This window comes from Chiloscyllium plagiosum, chromosome 27 (genome assembly GCF_004010195.1).
Source record: "Chiloscyllium plagiosum isolate BGI_BamShark_2017 chromosome 27, ASM401019v2, whole genome shotgun sequence".
Classification (NCBI taxonomy): Eukaryota; Metazoa; Chordata; class Chondrichthyes; order Orectolobiformes; family Hemiscylliidae; genus Chiloscyllium; species Chiloscyllium plagiosum.
In genome coordinates, this window is record NC_057736.1 from 46,517,371 (window position 1) to 46,535,273 (window position 17,903).

Consider the following 17,903-nt stretch of genomic DNA (forward strand, 5'->3'; position numbering starts at 1 on the left):
AGCAGCATTGTGACTTGACCTCTGCCTAAGGAATTAGAAGTGAGATTCAGGTTGATACTTGACAAAATCACAACATATTCCAGCTAGGAGCTGTGCTGTATTCTCTTTGGAAAGACATTCCCTCCTCTCTGTTCCCCTCAGGGTTAAGATAACTTGGCAGAGCTGTCTGAACAGGCAGAATAAAGAGTCTGTGTTAGTTAGAGTCTCACATCCCCTGCTCCACTGTTACAGGATTGTAATCATCAGCCACTTCCCTTTGTTCAGCAAGGTCACAGGGATGACACAGGGCTCAATGTCATTGGGTAAGGCAGAGGAGAACTAGGAAATCTTAAACTGTATCTAACCCTGTGCTGTCCCTGTCCTGGGAGTGTTTGTTAGAGACAGTATAGAGGATGCTTTATTCATGTATCTAACCCTGTGCTGTCTCTGTCCTGAGAGTGTTTGATGGGAGACAGAGGGTTTTACTCTGTATCTAATCCCGTGCTTTCTGTGTCATACATTTACTATAAACCGACCGACTCCCACAGCTACCTCCCTTTCCTGGGAGTGTTTGATGGGGACGGTGTAGAGGGAGCTTTACTCTGTATCTAATCCCGTGCTGTCCCTTTCCTGGGAGTGTTTGATGGGGACGGTGTAGAGGGAGCTTTACTCTGTATCTAATCCCGTGCTGTCCCTTTCCTGGGAGTGTTTGATGGGGACGGTGTAGAGGGAGCTTTACTCTGTATCTAATCCCGTGCTGTCCCTTTCCTGGGAGTGTTTGATGGGGACGGTGTAGAGGGAGCTTTACTCTGTATCTAATCCCGTGCTGTCCCTTTCCTGGGAGTGTTTGATGGGGACGGTGTAGAGGGAGCTTTACTCTGTATCTAATCCCGTGCTGTCCCTTTCCTGGGAGTGTTTGATGGGGACGGTGTAGAGGGAGCTTTACTCTGTATCTAATCCCGTGCTGTCCCTTTCCTGGGAGTGTTTGATGGGGACGGTGTAGAGGGAGCTTTACTCTGTATCTAATCCCGTGCTGTCCCTTTCCTGGGAGTGTTTGATGGGGACGGTGTAGAGGGAGCTTTACTCTGTATCTAATCCCGTGCTGTCCCTTTCCTGGGAGTGTTTGATGGGGACGGTGTAGAGGGAGCTTTACTCTGTATCTAATCCCGTGCTGTCCCTTTCCTGGGAGTGTTTGATGGGGACGGTGTAGAGGGAGCTTTACTCTGTATCTAATCCCGTGCTGTCCCTTTCCTGGGAGTGTTTGATGGGGACGGTGTAGAGGGAGCTTTACTCTGTATCTAATCCCGTGCTGTCCCTTTCCTGGGAGTGTTTGATGGGGACGGTGTAGAGGGAGCTTTACTCTGTATCTAATCCCGTGCTGTCCCTTTCCTGGGAGTGTTTGATGGGGACGGTGTAGAGGGAGCTTTACTCTGTATCTAATCCCGTGCTGTCCCTTTCCTGGGAGTGTTTGATGGGGACGGTGTAGAGGGAGCTTTACTCTGTATCTAATCCCGTGCTGTCCCTTTCCTGGGAGTGTTTGATGGGGACGGTGTAGAGGGAGCTTTACTCTGTATCTAATCCCGTGCTGTCCCTTTCCTGGGAGTGTTTGATGGGGACGGTGTAGAGGGAGCTTTACTCTGTATCTAATCCCGTGCTGTCCCTTTCCTGGGAGTGTTTGATGGGGACGGTGTAGAGGGAGCTTTACTCTGTATCTAATCCCGTGCTGTCCCTTTCCTGGGAGTGTTTGATGGGGACGGTGTAGAGGGAGCTTTACTCTGTATCTAATCCCGTGCTGTCCCTTTCCTGGGAGTGTTTGATGGGGACGGTGTAGAGGGAGCTTTACTCTGTATCTAATCCCGTGCTGTCCCTTTCCTGGGAGTGTTTGATGGGGACGGTGTAGAGGGAGCTTTACTCTGTATCTAATCCCGTGCTGTCCCTTTCCTGGGAGTGTTTGATGGGGACGGTGTAGAGGGAGCTTTACTCTGTATCTAATCCCGTGCTGTCCCTTTCCTGGGAGTGTTTGATGGGGACGGTGTAGAGGGAGCTTTACTCTGTATCTAATCCCGTGCTGTCCCTTTCCTGGGAGTGTTTGATGGGGACGGTGTAGAGGGAGCTTTACTCTGTATCTAATCCCGTGCTGTCCCTTTCCTGGGAGTGTTTGATGGGGACGGTGTAGAGGGAGCTTTACTCTGTATCTAATCCCGTGCTGTCCCTTTCCTGGGAGTGTTTGATGGGGACGGTGTAGAGGGAGCTTTACTCTGTATCTAATCCCGTGCTGTCCCTTTCCTGGGAGTGTTTGATGGGGACGGTGTAGAGGGAGCTTTACTCTGTATCTAATCCCGTGCTGTCCCTTTCCTGGGAGTGTTTGATGGGGACGGTGTAGAGGGAGCTTTACTCTGTATCTAATCCCGTGCTGTCCCTTTCCTGGGAGTGTTTGATGGGGACGGTGTAGAGGGAGCTTTACTCTGTATCTAATCCCGTGCTGTCCCTTTCCTGGGAGTGTTTGATGGGGACGGTGTAGAGGGAGCTTTACTCTGTATCTAATCCCGTGCTGTCCCTTTCCTGGGAGTGTTTGATGGGGACGGTGTAGAGGGAGCTTTACTCTGTATCTAATCCCGTGCTGTCCCTTTCCTGGGAGTGTTTGATGGGGACGGTGTAGAGGGAGCTTTACTCTGTATCTAATCCCGTGCTGTCCCTTTCCTGGGAGTGTTTGATGGGGACGGTGTAGAGGGAGCTTTACTCTGTATCTAATCCCGTGCTGTCCCTTTCCTGGGAGTGTTTGATGGGGACGGTGTAGAGGGAGCTTTACTCTGTATCTAATCCCGTGCTGTCCCTTTCCTGGGAGTGTTTGATGGGGACGGTGTAGAGGGAGCTTTACTCTGTATCTAATCCCGTGCTGTCCCTTTCCTGGGAGTGTTTGATGGGGACGGTGTAGAGGGAGCTTTACTCTGTATCTAATCCCGTGCTGTCCCTTTCCTGGGAGTGTTTGATGGGGACGGTGTAGAGGGAGCTTTACTCTGTATCTAATCCCGTGCTGTCCCTTTCCTGGGAGTGTTTGATGGGGACGGTGTAGAGGGAGCTTTACTCTGTATCTAATCCCGTGCTGTCCCTTTCCTGGGAGTGTTTGATGGGGACGGTGTAGAGGGAGCTTTACTCTGTATCTAATCCCGTGCTGTCCCTTTCCTGGGAGTGTTTGATGGGGACGGTGTAGAGGGAGCTTTACTCTGTATCTAATCCCGTGCTGTCCCTTTCCTGGGAGTGTTTGATGGGGACGGTGTAGAGGGAGCTTTACTCTGTATCTAATCCCGTGCTGTCCCTTTCCTGGGAGTGTTTGATGGGGACGGTGTAGAGGGAGCTTTACTCTGTATCTAATCCCGTGCTGTCCCTTTCCTGGGAGTGTTTGATGGGGACGGTGTAGAGGGAGCTTTACTCTGTATCTAATCCCGTGCTGTCCCTTTCCTGGGAGTGTTTGATGGGGACGGTGTAGAGGGAGCTTTACTCTGTATCTAATCCCGTGCTGTCCCTTTCCTGGGAGTGTTTGATGGGGACGGTGTAGAGGGAGCTTTACTCTGTATCTAATCCCGTGCTGTCCCTTTCCTGGGAGTGTTTGATGGGGACGGTGTAGAGGGAGCTTTACTCTGTATCTAATCCCGTGCTGTCCCTTTCCTGGGAGTGTTTGATGGGGACGGTGTAGAGGGAGCTTTACTCTGTATCTAATCCCGTGCTGTCCCTTTCCTGGGAGTGTTTGATGGGGACGGTGTAGAGGGAGCTTTACTCTGTATCTAATCCCGTGCTGTCCCTTTCCTGGGAGTGTTTGATGGGGACGGTGTAGAGGGAGCTTTACTCTGTATCTAATCCCGTGCTGTCCCTTTCCTGGGAGTGTTTGATGGGGACGGTGTAGAGGGAGCTTTACTCTGTATCTAATCCCGTGCTGTCCCTTTCCTGGGAGTGTTTGATGGGGACGGTGTAGAGGGAGCTTTACTCTGTATCTAATCCCGTGCTGTCCCTTTCCTGGGAGTGTTTGATGGGGACGGTGTAGACAGAGTTTAGTTTTGTTTGCTTCCAGTTTTAAAAGGAAAGGGGAAGCTTTCCCTTCAGTTCAAAAGAGTAGAGGAGGTTTTGATTTGAGTTTGAAAGAGTAGAGGAAGTTTTGATTTGAGTTTGAAAGAGTAGAGGAGGTTTTGATTTTTACTCTGGGCCCTTGATATGGGAATGTGATTTTTTAAAATGTTCTTGACCTCTTTAGCAAAGAACTGTCAGGGTCAGTCCCCAGACCCTTTAGGTTAAATAAACCCGCTCTGTGATTGACTGATGAAATTGTTGCTCCTGATGTAATTGCAGGTGATTGTCTGGGGTGATTATGGTCGGATGGACCACAAGTATTTCATGGGCATGGCCCAAATCCTATTGGAGGAGCTCGACCTGTCGACCCTGGTAACTGGCTGGTACAAACTCTTCCCATCCTCGTCTCTTGTGGACTCGACGGTGGCTCCCCTCACTCGCCGCCTCTCTCAGTCCTCATTGGACAGTAGCACAGGTCCGGCTGGGCATTCAACCTAACAGGCGACGGGATCAGATCAAGTGCATATCATCCGAATGCCCAGGAGGTGGCTGTAAATACTGTATGTGCAATTCAATCAACCGCTGCTATTGCTAGTGTCTCTTTCATTTATTTTCATTGACATTGGAAGTGTCTGCAAACGTGCAATGATTCAAGCATCGGGGCATATTGCTTTTGTACATCCAAGGGATAGTGTGCAATAGGGGGGAGAACCTTACAGCTCCACTTGGTGAAGTTAAAACTCACACAACACCAGGTTAATCTCCAAACCACTCTGTGCAGCCAACCTTCCTACTTCTGATAGCACTGTGGACACTAGACAGCAGCTGGACCCAACAAAACACTGAAGCATTTGGCAACACTTAGGCTGAGCAGTCAAATAGGTCATCAGTGGGATTCAGGCTGTTATGAACTCAGTTCAAGAAGTACATTGATAGATACTCTCGTCATCATTGCTATCAGATTGTGAGGACTCCAAGTGGCTGTCAAGGAGCTCCAGCTGATTAGAATTCCTGTTTTTTTTCTTTCGACTTTGCTTCAATTTAATGCATTCAGAATGTGCTAATCAAGGTTCTCCTTCCAAAGTAGTGGAAGATGTCACTATTTCCACCTCTCATCAAATAGATTGGCCCTTTTTTGACCAGGACATTATTCATTCCTGACCCCTGCATTTGTTTAATGTCACAGTCCTACAATCCCGCCTAAGCCTTACCAAATGTATCTGAGCATGAATGCCCTCCTCTGAATGAGAAATGAGAAGGCATGCTGAATATCTTTGTACTGGCATCGGCAGCCAGCACCTTGCACCCCGAACCCTGGTAACCAGGTATGTTTCATCCTTCTACAGACTTCCAATGAGTAATTGAGGTTAGGCCTCAGCTATGACAAAGGATACAGCTTAATCCATGCATTGCAATCTTTATGAAGATCTCATGGTTTGACTGAGACCTACTGCACAGTTCCAGTCAAACCAACAATCTCCCCTTCTACTTTCCACTGCTTCACAAATTTATCTCACTGCATCCTGGACAACACAGACAAAGGAACGTTTGCATGTTCTATCCATTTTAAACTTTGTTGACTCAAATGAATACTCGCTGCAATAGTGACTGTTCCGGAAACCTGGAACTCTGGATTTGGAGACAGGCAGCAAAGGAATCAGAAGGGCTACTGTTTTATTTTTCTTCAATTAGCTGCACTGTGGATCTTAGATCTAGAAAATCTCCCAAACTGTCAGTCCAGCACAGGGATAATACTTTGTGCTGTCAGTCCAGCACTGGGATAATACTTTGTGCTGTCTGTTCAATAGATAATGAAGCCAGCCTTGGTCCAGAGTGGTCAAGGTGCCTCTCGTGCTTGGATCAGGCCCAGTCCCAAATTCTGCCATCTTGGTCAGGCCACAAGGAGGCTCCAAAGATGGGCTATTCCAAATGCCGAGTGGCCAATGGTTAAAAAAGAACATGGTGCCATTCCGACCCCGGGAAGAAATTAAAAGTTCGAAGAAGCAAATTGTTCAATAGATTCTAAAATCGTTTTTCTCAATGGCGATAATGAGACCAGACCAGGGATTTCACTGAGACTTGCACACGTAACATAACCTGTGTCCAAGAATGTACCAGGGCCAGTACTTCCATGGTTTACCTGGAACAATGAGAAGTTAGACGATGTGCGTTAACCTGACAGCTTTTGGGGCGACATGGGATAACCTCTGACTAATGGTCATTAATTTCCACCATCTGTAGGTTTTAAAGGAATACGCGTAATAATGACTATTAATAATAGATTTCTCAGAATCACGATGTAAAGTGAAAGGCACCTGGAGATCCAATGCCAGTTATCAAAAAGAAACTGGAAAAAAACAGACAGTCTTTATGGTAAGCACTTTATGGTTTTGTAGATGCTCACAGTGATCTCCTGAGGAGAGATCCATGAAGACCTTGAATAGCTTCGATCACAAGGAACTCAAGGATCTGAAGATCGACAATTCCCTTCCTCCATCTTCACCGTCAAGATTCGATTGGACTCAGAGACACAATGAGCCAATTGCTAAGGTATGATTAAATGTGATATTATGTGTAATTACGGCAGAAATGTAGCATTGTCACTCATCTAGCTGTGATCTCACCGTGTTTCACAAAGCTGCAAATGAGCAGAGCCAACACAACTTTGGCACCTGAATATTTGATTATGCCGGGTGGTTACCCTGGCCAAGACATTGGCTGTTGTCTAAAACAGACCAGTGAGGAGCTGGAGTCATCAGTGTTTAGGCAATGGGATCAATGATATGGGAAGTGGTCACCATCATCCGGACCACCACCAATACTCGCACAGCAGAGGAGAAGACCATATCACCAAAGGAAAACTGCAACTGTTGTTGAAAAGATGTCCAGAGTATTTGCACGTCGATGGAGATTGTGCTTCACTGAAGCTGTTTGGAGGATTTTTACCTGTGGCAAGGCTGGGACACAAAACCAATTTTGTATGAGCACTGAGATGGTTTTTTTTAACAAGAAGAACTTAATGCAGTTTTATCATCAAGACCCAACTCATCAGAAGACTTACTGTTACAAGGGCATTTTCTTCCTGTATAAGTAATGTGGTTTTACAATCAAACTGTCAGATGTCTCAACATTGGTTTGATATAATAATTAATGACTGTCTTGTAAAGTTTGGTCAGAATATGATGCACTTATTGTTAGCCTTGATTGCACTGTCTTTGTGGAGTATATAAAGTGCATTAAGCATCTCTATATTGTATATAAATGTGACATTTTCAGTCAGAATGTTAATGCTTAAGAAGAGACAGACCAACATTTAGGGGCTTCCATCAGTGTTTGATCAAGAATTGTTTGTGACAGAATGTAGGAGCAAATTACTGCAGATGCTGGAATCTGTACTGAAAACAAAATGTGCTGAAATCACACCCATGGATACTGCCCGACCCGCTGTGATCTCCAGCATGTTTTGTATTCAGTCAGTGATAGAATGTTCAGCTTTTCAGTTTCACAAAATGTCCTCCTTCATGGTTTCCTGCAGATGACTTAGCTACACTTACTTCAAACTGAGGACTGCACATCCCCAGGTTTGGAGAAAGATTTTCTACTGATCCACCAGGGGGATCCTCACAGCTGATCGGATTCCTGCTCTCAGTACCTTCACACATTGCCTGGACTAGGAGGAAACAGGAGCAACAACCTTGGGGTGATTTACTTCCCATCTTCCCTTCTTCGGAGCACTGCAATAGGTGTCCACTGTCATCCCACGGAGTCAACCAGGAACTAATCAGGAACCAAGCCTTGATCCTGCTGCTCCAAACTGGTTTAGGATTCAGTGAATCACAAGGGCGTTTAAAGTCAGCTGAGTGAGGTATTAATGGAATGGAGCTGGGACAGGGGAGCAGACAGTATAAATTGGGGACACTATTTCCACTGGGTGGGCAGTCTCGGATTTATGGGACACAGTCTAAAAATTAGGGCCAGACTTCTGCAAAGTGTTAATAACATATACCTCCACTGCAAAGAACAATAGAGTCCGAGAGATACAGAGCACAGAAAGAGACCCTTTGGTCCAACTCATCCATGCTGACCAGAATTCCAATATAAAAATCTAGTCCCATTTGCCAGCATTTGGCCCATATCCCTCTAAGCCTTTACTATTCATATACCCATCCAGATGCCTCTTAAATGTTGCAATTGTACCAGCCTCCACTACTTCCTCTGGCAGCTCATTCCATGCACACACCATCTTCTGCGTGAAAAAGTTGCCCTCGCTCCCTTTTATATCTTTCCCCTCTCACCCTAAACCTATGTCTAGTTTTGGACTCTCCCACCCGAGGGAAGAGACCTTGCCTGCTTACCCTAACCATACCTCTCATGATTTTATGAATCTCTATAAGGTTACCCCTCAGGTTCAGTTGCAAATAGCAATTGATGCAGAATCATTTGTTCATTTTTGATCTGAGATGGATAGATTTGTTTTAAGCAAACCTCTTGCAGGATATGGATCAAAATGGAGTTAGGTGGCAGATCAGCCATGATCTCACTGGTTGGCAGGGAGTTTGGTGACTCCTCCTATTCCTATGTTGGATGTGTACAAAAGACTGAACAAATGGATAAGGCATTGTCTACGGTATGAGCTTAATTTTACAGGATGCCAGACTCCTTGTCAGCTCCCACCCACACCCCAGAGACTGGGATAGGAGGAGCCCACTGAAGGGAATTGGCTGAAGATTTTACTTTTCTGGTTCAGAGAGATTCGCCTTGAGAGAGCCAATCAGAGGCAGACAGTTTTCTGGCAGACAGGTGGTGACACTGGTTCAAGAGTTGGGCCAATGTTCTGCCATAGAATTGGCATTAGGTTAGGGTGCTCAAATGGCTTCCCTCTGTGCCATTATGCGTCTATGACTAATTTTGGGGAGCTTGCTGGAGTTTAAAATGGCATGGGAGGAGAGCAAAACCTCGTGGGGCACTTCCAATGGGCCCAGGGCATGGCTTAGTGTTTGGCCCCATAATCTGTTACCAGCCTGCATGGAATGACTTGCCTGACTGGACACACTGTGTGGGCCTCTCCTGACACCGTTTACATCCTAGCAGTGGCTGGATGAGGCCTTTAAGTGACCATTAATTGGACCTCTCCAGGGCGTCAGTTGGACTCCTGGCAGGGATGCCTCTGGACACCACCCTTCCCCTGGTATCATGATGATGGTACCACACCACGATTTTAATTCCTGCTCTCAACCTTGCCCACACCATGTTTTCCAACAGAGCTCCCACTTTCATTGCCTAAACCTCCCAACCTGGTTATTGTAAGGTCATGGAGTAAGCTGGAGGCCCTGGCAGTGCCAAAGTGTCTTTGATGAGTACCAGCAACTGCCATTGAATCCAGTGGCAGTATTGGTACGCCAGAGCTCCTGGTCTCAGGTTGGTCAGCAGCTGTGTGAGGCAAGGCTTCCTCTTGGGCCTCTTGCATCATAATAACTAGAAGCTGAATCGTTAAAACAGGCCTGAGTGGAGGAGACTGTCCTTCATTATTTAAGCAGGAGTGTAGAGGGCCCATCCTCAGTGTATAATGTATCCTGTGCCAAAATTTCTAACATTAGTTGACATGATTCTTGAACAGGAAAGGTCAAGCAGAGCTACAAACAATAAGGCGACTAGCTGGCTTGAAATAACAAGTTACATTACCCCGCTGCTTGCCTTTCTCCCTCAGAGAAAGTTTGTACTGTTAGTCACTTAACGGTGATTTGGAAATCCAGAAACTCCATCCTGGGTCAAATATTATCGATTTAAGAATGTTATCCTCAAGATAATTCGTACAGCATTAAAGTGCAATTCTGGTCTCCTTCCTATTGGAAAGATGCTGTGAAACTTGAAAGATTCAGAAAAGATTTAGAAGGATGTTGCCAGGGTTGGAGGGTTTGAGCTGTAGGGAGAGGCTGAACAGGCTGGGGCTGTTTTCCCTGGAGCATCGGAGGCTGAGGGGTGACCTTATAGAGGTTTACAAAATTATGAGGGGCATGGATAGGATAAATAGACAAAGTCTTTTCCCTGGGGTTGGGGAGTCCAGAACTGGAGGCCATAGGTTTAGGGTGAGAGGGGAAAACTCTAAAAGAGACCTAAGGGGCAACTTTTTCACGCAGAGGGTGGTACATGTATGGAATGAGCTGCCAGAGGATGTGGTAGAGGCTGGTACAATTGCAACATTTAAGAGGCATTTGGATGGGTATATGAATAGGAAGGGTTTGGAGGGATATGGGCCGGGTGCTGGCAGGTCGGACTTGATTGGGTTGGGATATCTGGTTGGCATGGACGGGTTGGACTGAAAGGTCTGTTTTCATGCTGTACATCTCTATGACTCTAGTCCAACAGTGAAGGTATGTGGTTGAATGACCAGTTTGGTGAACACTGTCATTTAACTGTGTAATTGCACAGGGTATTGACTTGTTGGTAGGTCATTCCTCACAATATCTATGCTGTGGCACATTGAATAACAGCCATAAACACTGTCTAACCCTAATTGTATTATTCAATGCTGCAAGTATTGAACTCGCTACCAAACCTTCATCCTAAATTCTTTGTAGTTTTCAGGATTAATTTGTAAGAGACCTTCTCCCTAATAATTACCCCAAATATTTACTGTGACCTCTGTCATCCTTGAGACTGCTTTCTCCATCTTGTTATCTTGAGAGATCTGGACAGAACTACATTCACTTGACAAAGTGAGCCTTTGACCAGCTAAACCCCAGAATGGTGATGGGGGCAGTTTTAGAGTAATCAGCATGAAAGGGTGCAAGGAGCTGAAGATGGGAGAATAATTCAAGGAAACAGAAAGCAAACATGGAGTAGAGGGAGAGTAGAAGGCAAAAGCCATTTCACAAGATGATGGATTTGAAATAGATGATTCATATCTTCATCGTATATGAAATCCTGCTACTCTGGATAAAAGTCGATCAACAAAGAGGGAGCAGTTCACAAGCCCAAAATGTGGCAAATTCTGAAGCCAGAGATCAGTCCACCAGTACAGGCCAACACCCAGCTTGCAAACTCCTAATGTTCAGACCAACACTATCCCCTACCACCTCTGAATCCTGATGGAGAGCCTCTCATTCTTCCCTGTCCTCCCCAGCACAACGGTCCTGTTGATAAAATTGTTCTGGAGGTTCAAAGTCACTAAAGTGAATGTTTGAGCTAGATGATGGCAAAATGAAGGAGGAGGTGATGGGCTTTTATTAAAAATATCTGTGAAGTAGTATTCTAGCTGCTGTCCAAAAGCAGCTAAGAAGGGAGTATTGGGAGATGTGGTTAACTATTTAGGCAAAAAGATTGGCATCAGATGGGACTTCTGATGCTTTCTGCATTCTCCTCTCTTTCCCTTCCCCTCGATCATTCTTGAGAATGTTCAGAACGGGGACTGCATGGACTACCACCACATTCGCAAGGGTATCTACGAATAGGCAATAAATATTGATTGTCATGCCCATATCCCATGAAGTAATTTTTTAAAAAAGTCAAATTTAATGAACAAGGACTGGACATTGGAAAACTTACAGTATTACCAGTGGGATTCTCTGCAACACAGCAGCACACCCTTCAAGTCGCCTATCAGACAGCATGTTTGGAGTTGCGGTGGCTTTGACTGACTTGTGAGACATTTGGAGATTATCCTCATAAATGAATGAAACAATGTGAGAAATGGCTTCTCAATGCCTGCACTCCCTCTTCCTTACTTTTGAGAATTTGATTGTCCCTTCTCTAGATAAGGGTGGCACGGTGGCTCAGTGGTTAGCACTGTTGCCTCACAGCACCAGGGACCAAGGTTAGATTCCAGCCTTGGGCAACTATCTGTGTGGAGTTTGCATATTCTCCCCTGGTCTGCATGGGTTTCCTTTGGGTGCTCCAGTTTCCTCCCACAATCCAAAGATGTGCAGGTTAGGTGAATTGGCCAAGCTAAATTGTCCATAGTGTTAGGTGCATTAGTCAGAATGGAGTGGGTCTGGGTGGGCTGCTCTTCGGAGGGTTGGTGTGGACTTGTTGGGCCAAAGGGCCTGTTTCCACACTGTAGGGAATCTAATCATAACTGACAATGCCAAGGATGAGACTGGCATTTGAGATCAGATCTTGTGACAATCTGGATATGAGGGTGGTGGTGCATAGCAAACTGAAGACTCACTTAAAAAACAGGCATTTGCTGTGACTTGATGGACCATGTTTCTTCTAAGGCATGAGCCGATTGCTAGATCTTTCCTGTTCACACCCTTCTTTGTGCTGCGACGACCTGTGCTGATCACATGCAGGCTACAGAAAATGTTTTGTCCGTAAATCAATCTGCAAAAAGGAATTCTCTCCAAAGTATTGTGCCACCATTGCTTTATACTTCCCTCCTGTCCAATGTCTACTCTCATGCGGTGGGCAGCCCTGCTACCTGTTCCCAAACTCTTCAATTCTGTGAGGAGATGCCAGAACTGTTCTCAGCAAATTCTGCATACTTCACTGTATCTAGTCTTTGCTTGCCTCCTAGCAACAGGTGTAATCCCATGACCACACTGCCAACTTTCCCCAATGACACCAGATCAGTACAAGCAACTACCTTAAAATTAAATCAAATGACTCAAAATGTGTTTCTTCCAAGAGAGAATTAAACCAAAACCTGAAAATGAACTGTGCAGTTAGTGTCAGTTCATAGTCTTCGGAGGATTTCAAACTATGATTATGGTATTTGAAAAGTTGGATTCTGTCTCAAAGGGAATGGTCATTTTTCTACTTGTGCTGTTGAACCATTTTATACCTGTGGCCTTTCCAGGCTTCACTGTACCTGTCTACTATTGTAATTGTTCATGTTGTTTATAAGCAGCAGGAATCTGCAGATGATAAGAATGCACATGGTAATTTTGTAAAAAAAACCTAGCAAATTTAATAAGAAAGTGATGACACAGACACAGCTTGTACTTGCATGGACTTATAAAGATCAACTATTAAAATATCGGCAACAAAAGCCTGTTCATTCTCCAGGGAGAATACTTACATTACTCCAGACAACCTTGAACCTTGAACTTTGGCTATTTTAGTTCGACCCTTTATTTGTCTGTCACATTTAGGTTCTTTTGTATCACATCCTGTACCCTGAACATAGAAAAATGGATCACCTATTCCTAGGGTTCTGTGCAACTTGGTAATATCATTGTGAGGGGTGGGATAAAGCTGCTGAGAAGCATGCTCGCATGTGCTAGAATCCACAGCTAAACTGCCTTTTAACAACAAAACACAGCAAGAACCCAGCTTTCTGCAGACAACCCCAATGAAAATAGCAGGAATAGATTACGTTGGAACAGTTCCAGATGAATAAGAACACCACCCTCTGCAAATTTCCTTCTAAGTTACACACAATCATGCCTTGCAAATGTATCAATGTTCCTTCACTATCACCAGGTCAAAATCCTGGAATTCATCTGCAGGGCCACTGCTGACACTGGAAGCCAATACCTTCCACATCTCACAAATTCACAAAAGTGTTACAATCTCTTTCAAACAGCATTGTGGAGGTTTCTACATCACATGAATGGCTAACCATCAAAGGACGTGTCCCTTGAATGAATAAAAACAAAAGTTAAACTTTTGAAATTCAAGGCACCTGCTTGAGAAATGCAGAAGCCATCTTCACTGATGCAATGATTCATTGATGCCTCTGCACTGGTCCCTCTTGGTGAGCTAACAGCATACAAACCCTCTGTATCTAACATGCCATGTGTGGGAGCAATTTCAGTGCCAGTAAGATGCCAGCTATGTAGGTCATAGGCCCCAGCAATTGGCTGATTCACTCAAGGTGCTACTTCCTCTAACTATTCAAAGATTTAGCATTCTGTTGAAATGCTCAGAGCTAAATTGTCCAGAAACTTAATAAATTACAATTTACATTAATGATAAAATGATTATACAATAAGTGAGAAGGCCTGGCTTTTCCAATCTTAATTTCTAAATTAAGGTAGATTTTCTTTCTTAATACATAAACACACGACATACATTGCTAGAGCAAACATAGTGCAGCAGATCTCCTGTGGAGTAAATGCCAATTGGTTAATTCTGTTTCATGACAACGGTTTTCAGCATTCTTCTACCAGAGTAAAGCTCCATCAGTTTAAGGCCACCATATTCAAAGGCCAGAGGTTAATCATTGGTGAGTGAGCAAAGATTTTTTTTTGTTTATATGACAGCTAACCAACACCTTCTCCAGGACAATTGGTGATGGGCAGGAAACACTGACCTAATTAGTGATCCCACATCCCATGTACGAATGGGGGGAAAAAAAAGGTTGTGGCTCCTGCACAAAAGTGGATATTTCTGAGACGGTGGATGTTTCAGCAAAAAGTTGGCTTATGGACATTTTTATTCAAATTGTTAAAATTTCCTTGTGTAATTGTTTTCCCATTAAATAGGAGACTGGAAAATGCACAAAGGTTTGTCATAAATAGATATTAAGATTTGGAATTATGAAATCTCAACCACAAACAGTGCCTGCTAGTTTCCTTGTTTAAGGTGTGCGTATGTGTGTGTGCGACAAGCACACTGGATGGGCTACTGTTTATTGCCTATCATTATTGAGGAGAAAGTGAGGTCTGCAGATGCTGGAGATTAGAGCTGGAAATGTGTTGCTGGAAAAGCGCAGCAGGTCAGGCAGCATCCAGGGAACAGGAGAATCGACGTTTCGGGCATAAGCCCTTCTTCAGGAATTCCGTGCCTATCATTATTGCCCTGGAATTGAGGTGCTTGCAAGGCCATTTCAGAGGCCAGTCGAGAATCAGCCATATTGCTGTGGGTCACATGTAGGCCAGAGTAGGTAATAGTGGTAGATTTCATTCTATTAAAGTACATTAGTGAACCAGATTGATTAATAAAATCTATGTTTGCTAGCTTTGAATTCCAGATTTTCTTTTAATTGAATTCACATTACATTATTTGCCACACTCAGATTCACATCCATGTTCCTGAAACATTAAGGCCTCTAAATTACTCGTCTAATAACATTACAGGTAGTTCTTCTATCACACACTGGTTACATACTTGTGCAACCCCATATTATAGAAAAATCACACTTTAGAAACAATGCCTAAAGTGTTGGCAATATAATCATGTTGCAGCCAACACACATTTTAAAAGTTTGCACTGTAGAAACAGTCTCCCCAATTTGTTAATTGTGTTACAGCGAATTAGTGTTAACAAAATGCACAATGTAGTGGAACCATCTGTACTAGTCTAATGACACTGCAGCACAGCTTCCCAGCTGACCTTGAGATAACCTAATTGAAAGGAAATCATTATTAATCAGGATACAAGTACTCCCATCCCTATACCCCTTCCTAACAGCAGCAAAACTGAGCTGGCATCAGTTCACAACAGCACCTCAGCAGTCACCTCAAACAGGCCATGGTACTACTGCCTTGCACGTCTTAAGTTACATGTGAGTGATCTCAGGAGAGGCCATACATACATGAAAGATACACAGAGATAAGGTAAGTGTGACATCAAGGCTGTATTTGACTGTGTGTGATATTAAGGAACCTGAGTAAAACTGGAGTCAGTGGCAATTGAAAAAGTCTCCACTGGCCAGAGTCTAAACTTGGCACAAAAGGGGATAGTTGTGATAGTTGGAGGTTGGTCATCTCCGCTCCAGGGCATTTCTGTAGCAGTTCCTCATCTCTTGTGGTGCAGTTGTAGTGTCCCTACCTCTAAGCCAGGAAGCCTAGGTTCAAGTCCCCCCTGCTCCAGAGGTGCATAACAACATTTCTAAACAAGATGGTTAGAAAATATCTAGGGTCTGGGGCCCAACCTTCTTCATTTGCTCCATTAATAGTCTTTCCTCCATCATTAGGTCAGAGTGCAGATAGTCACTGATGATTGCAGTATGTTCAGCACCATTCACACACTGATTCATGCAGCCCTTTGGCCCATCCAGTCTGCACTGACATAACTACCACTAAAGGTGCACCAATCCCAATTTCCTGCACTCCCCATATCCTTTAATGTTATATTTGAAGTGTTCATCAAAATATTTTTAAAGGCTGTAAGGTTGCCAGCTTCCACTACCTTCACAGACAGTGCATTCTAGATTCCTCAGATACAGAAGCAGTCCTTGTTCACATTCAAGACCTGGACAATATCTGGGCTTAGGTTTATAGGTGCCAAGTAATATTCATATCACACAATGATCTGTTTTCATGAGGATTTAACCATTCCCCTTCACATTTATTGTCATTACTATTGCCAAATACACCATTTTTAACAGCCTTGAGGCCACCTTGACCAGAAATTGAACTGGGCGAGCCATATAAATACTGCTACAAGAGCAGGGCAGAGTCTAGGAATCCTGCAGTTAGGTAACTCAACTCCTGACTCCCCAAACCTGTCTACCATCTACAAGGCTCAAGTCAGGAGTGTGATGGAATACTAGGTAAAAACAATGACTGCAGATGCTGGAAACCAGATTCTGGATTAGTGGTGCTGGAAGAGCACAGCAATTCAGGCAGCATCCGAGGACAGGCAAAATCGACGTTCCCGAAACGTCGATTTTGCCTGTGATGGAATACTCCCCACTTGCCTGGATGAGTGCAGTGTTAATAACACTCAAGAAGTTCAACACCATCCAGGACAGAGCAGCCCATCTAACTGCCACCACATCCACAAGCATCTACGCCTGCCACCAGCTAGAAGATGCACTGCAGAAATTCACTAAGGCTCCTTAGTAGCACTTTCCAAACCCACATCTACTTCCATCTAGAAGGGGAAGAGCACCAGATACATGGGAACACTACCACCTGCAAGTTCCCCATCAAGTCATTTACTATCCTGATTTGACCATTTCTTCATTATCTCTAGATCAAAAGGTTTAAACCCCCTCCCTAATAGCATTGCAAGTCTATCTAAACCCTAGGATACCAGTAGTGAAAAGTGTGGCACTGGAAAAGCACAGCAGGTCAGACAGTATCTGAGAAGCAGGAGACTAGACATTTCAGGTATAAGCCCTTCATCAGGATTGTTTTGGGGGGTGGGGGGGAAACAAGGTGGCTGAGAGCTAAATGTGGAGGTGGGGGCGAAGGTAGCAGGTAGATGCAGGTGGGGGTGATAGTGATAGATTAGAGAGGGTGATGGAGCAAATAAGTGGAAAGGAAGATGGGCAGGTCAAGAAGGTGGAGCCAAGTTGGATGGTTGGATCTGGGATGAGTTGTGGGAATTGGGGAAGATAAGAATATTGGTGACATTGATGCTGTGTGGTTGATCTTCCAGCTTGGGATCCTTCAAGGGGTGCAGAGGAGGTTCACTGGGTTGATTCTGGAGTTGAGGGTGTTGACTTAAGAGGAGAGACTGAAATTGGAATTTAGAAGAATGAGTGAGATCTTGTAGAAACAAACATAGAAAATTATGAAGGGAATAGATAAGATAGATGTAGACAAGATGTTTCCACTGGTGGATGGAACTGGGAGAACTGGACACAGCCTCAAAGTTAGGGTGAACAGATTTTGGACTGAATTGAGATGGAACTTCTTCACCCAGAGGGTTGTGAATCTGGAATTCCCTGTCAAGTGAAGTGGTTGAGGCTTCCTTAGTAAGTGTTTTTAAAGTTAAGATAGATAATTTTTTGAACACTAAAGGAATTAAGGGTTATAGTGAGAGGGCGGGTAAGTGGAGCTGAGGGCACAAAAAGATCAGCCATGATCTTATTGAATGGGGGAGCAGGCTCGAAGGGCCAGATGGCCGACTCCTGTTCTTGGTTCTTATGGATACATGCTCAAATCCTATGATGCCAGCCAGGAGAAGCTCAATTCAATTATTTAAGAGAGAGTTTAGAATTGAATGCTCACCTCAGTGATTGTGGT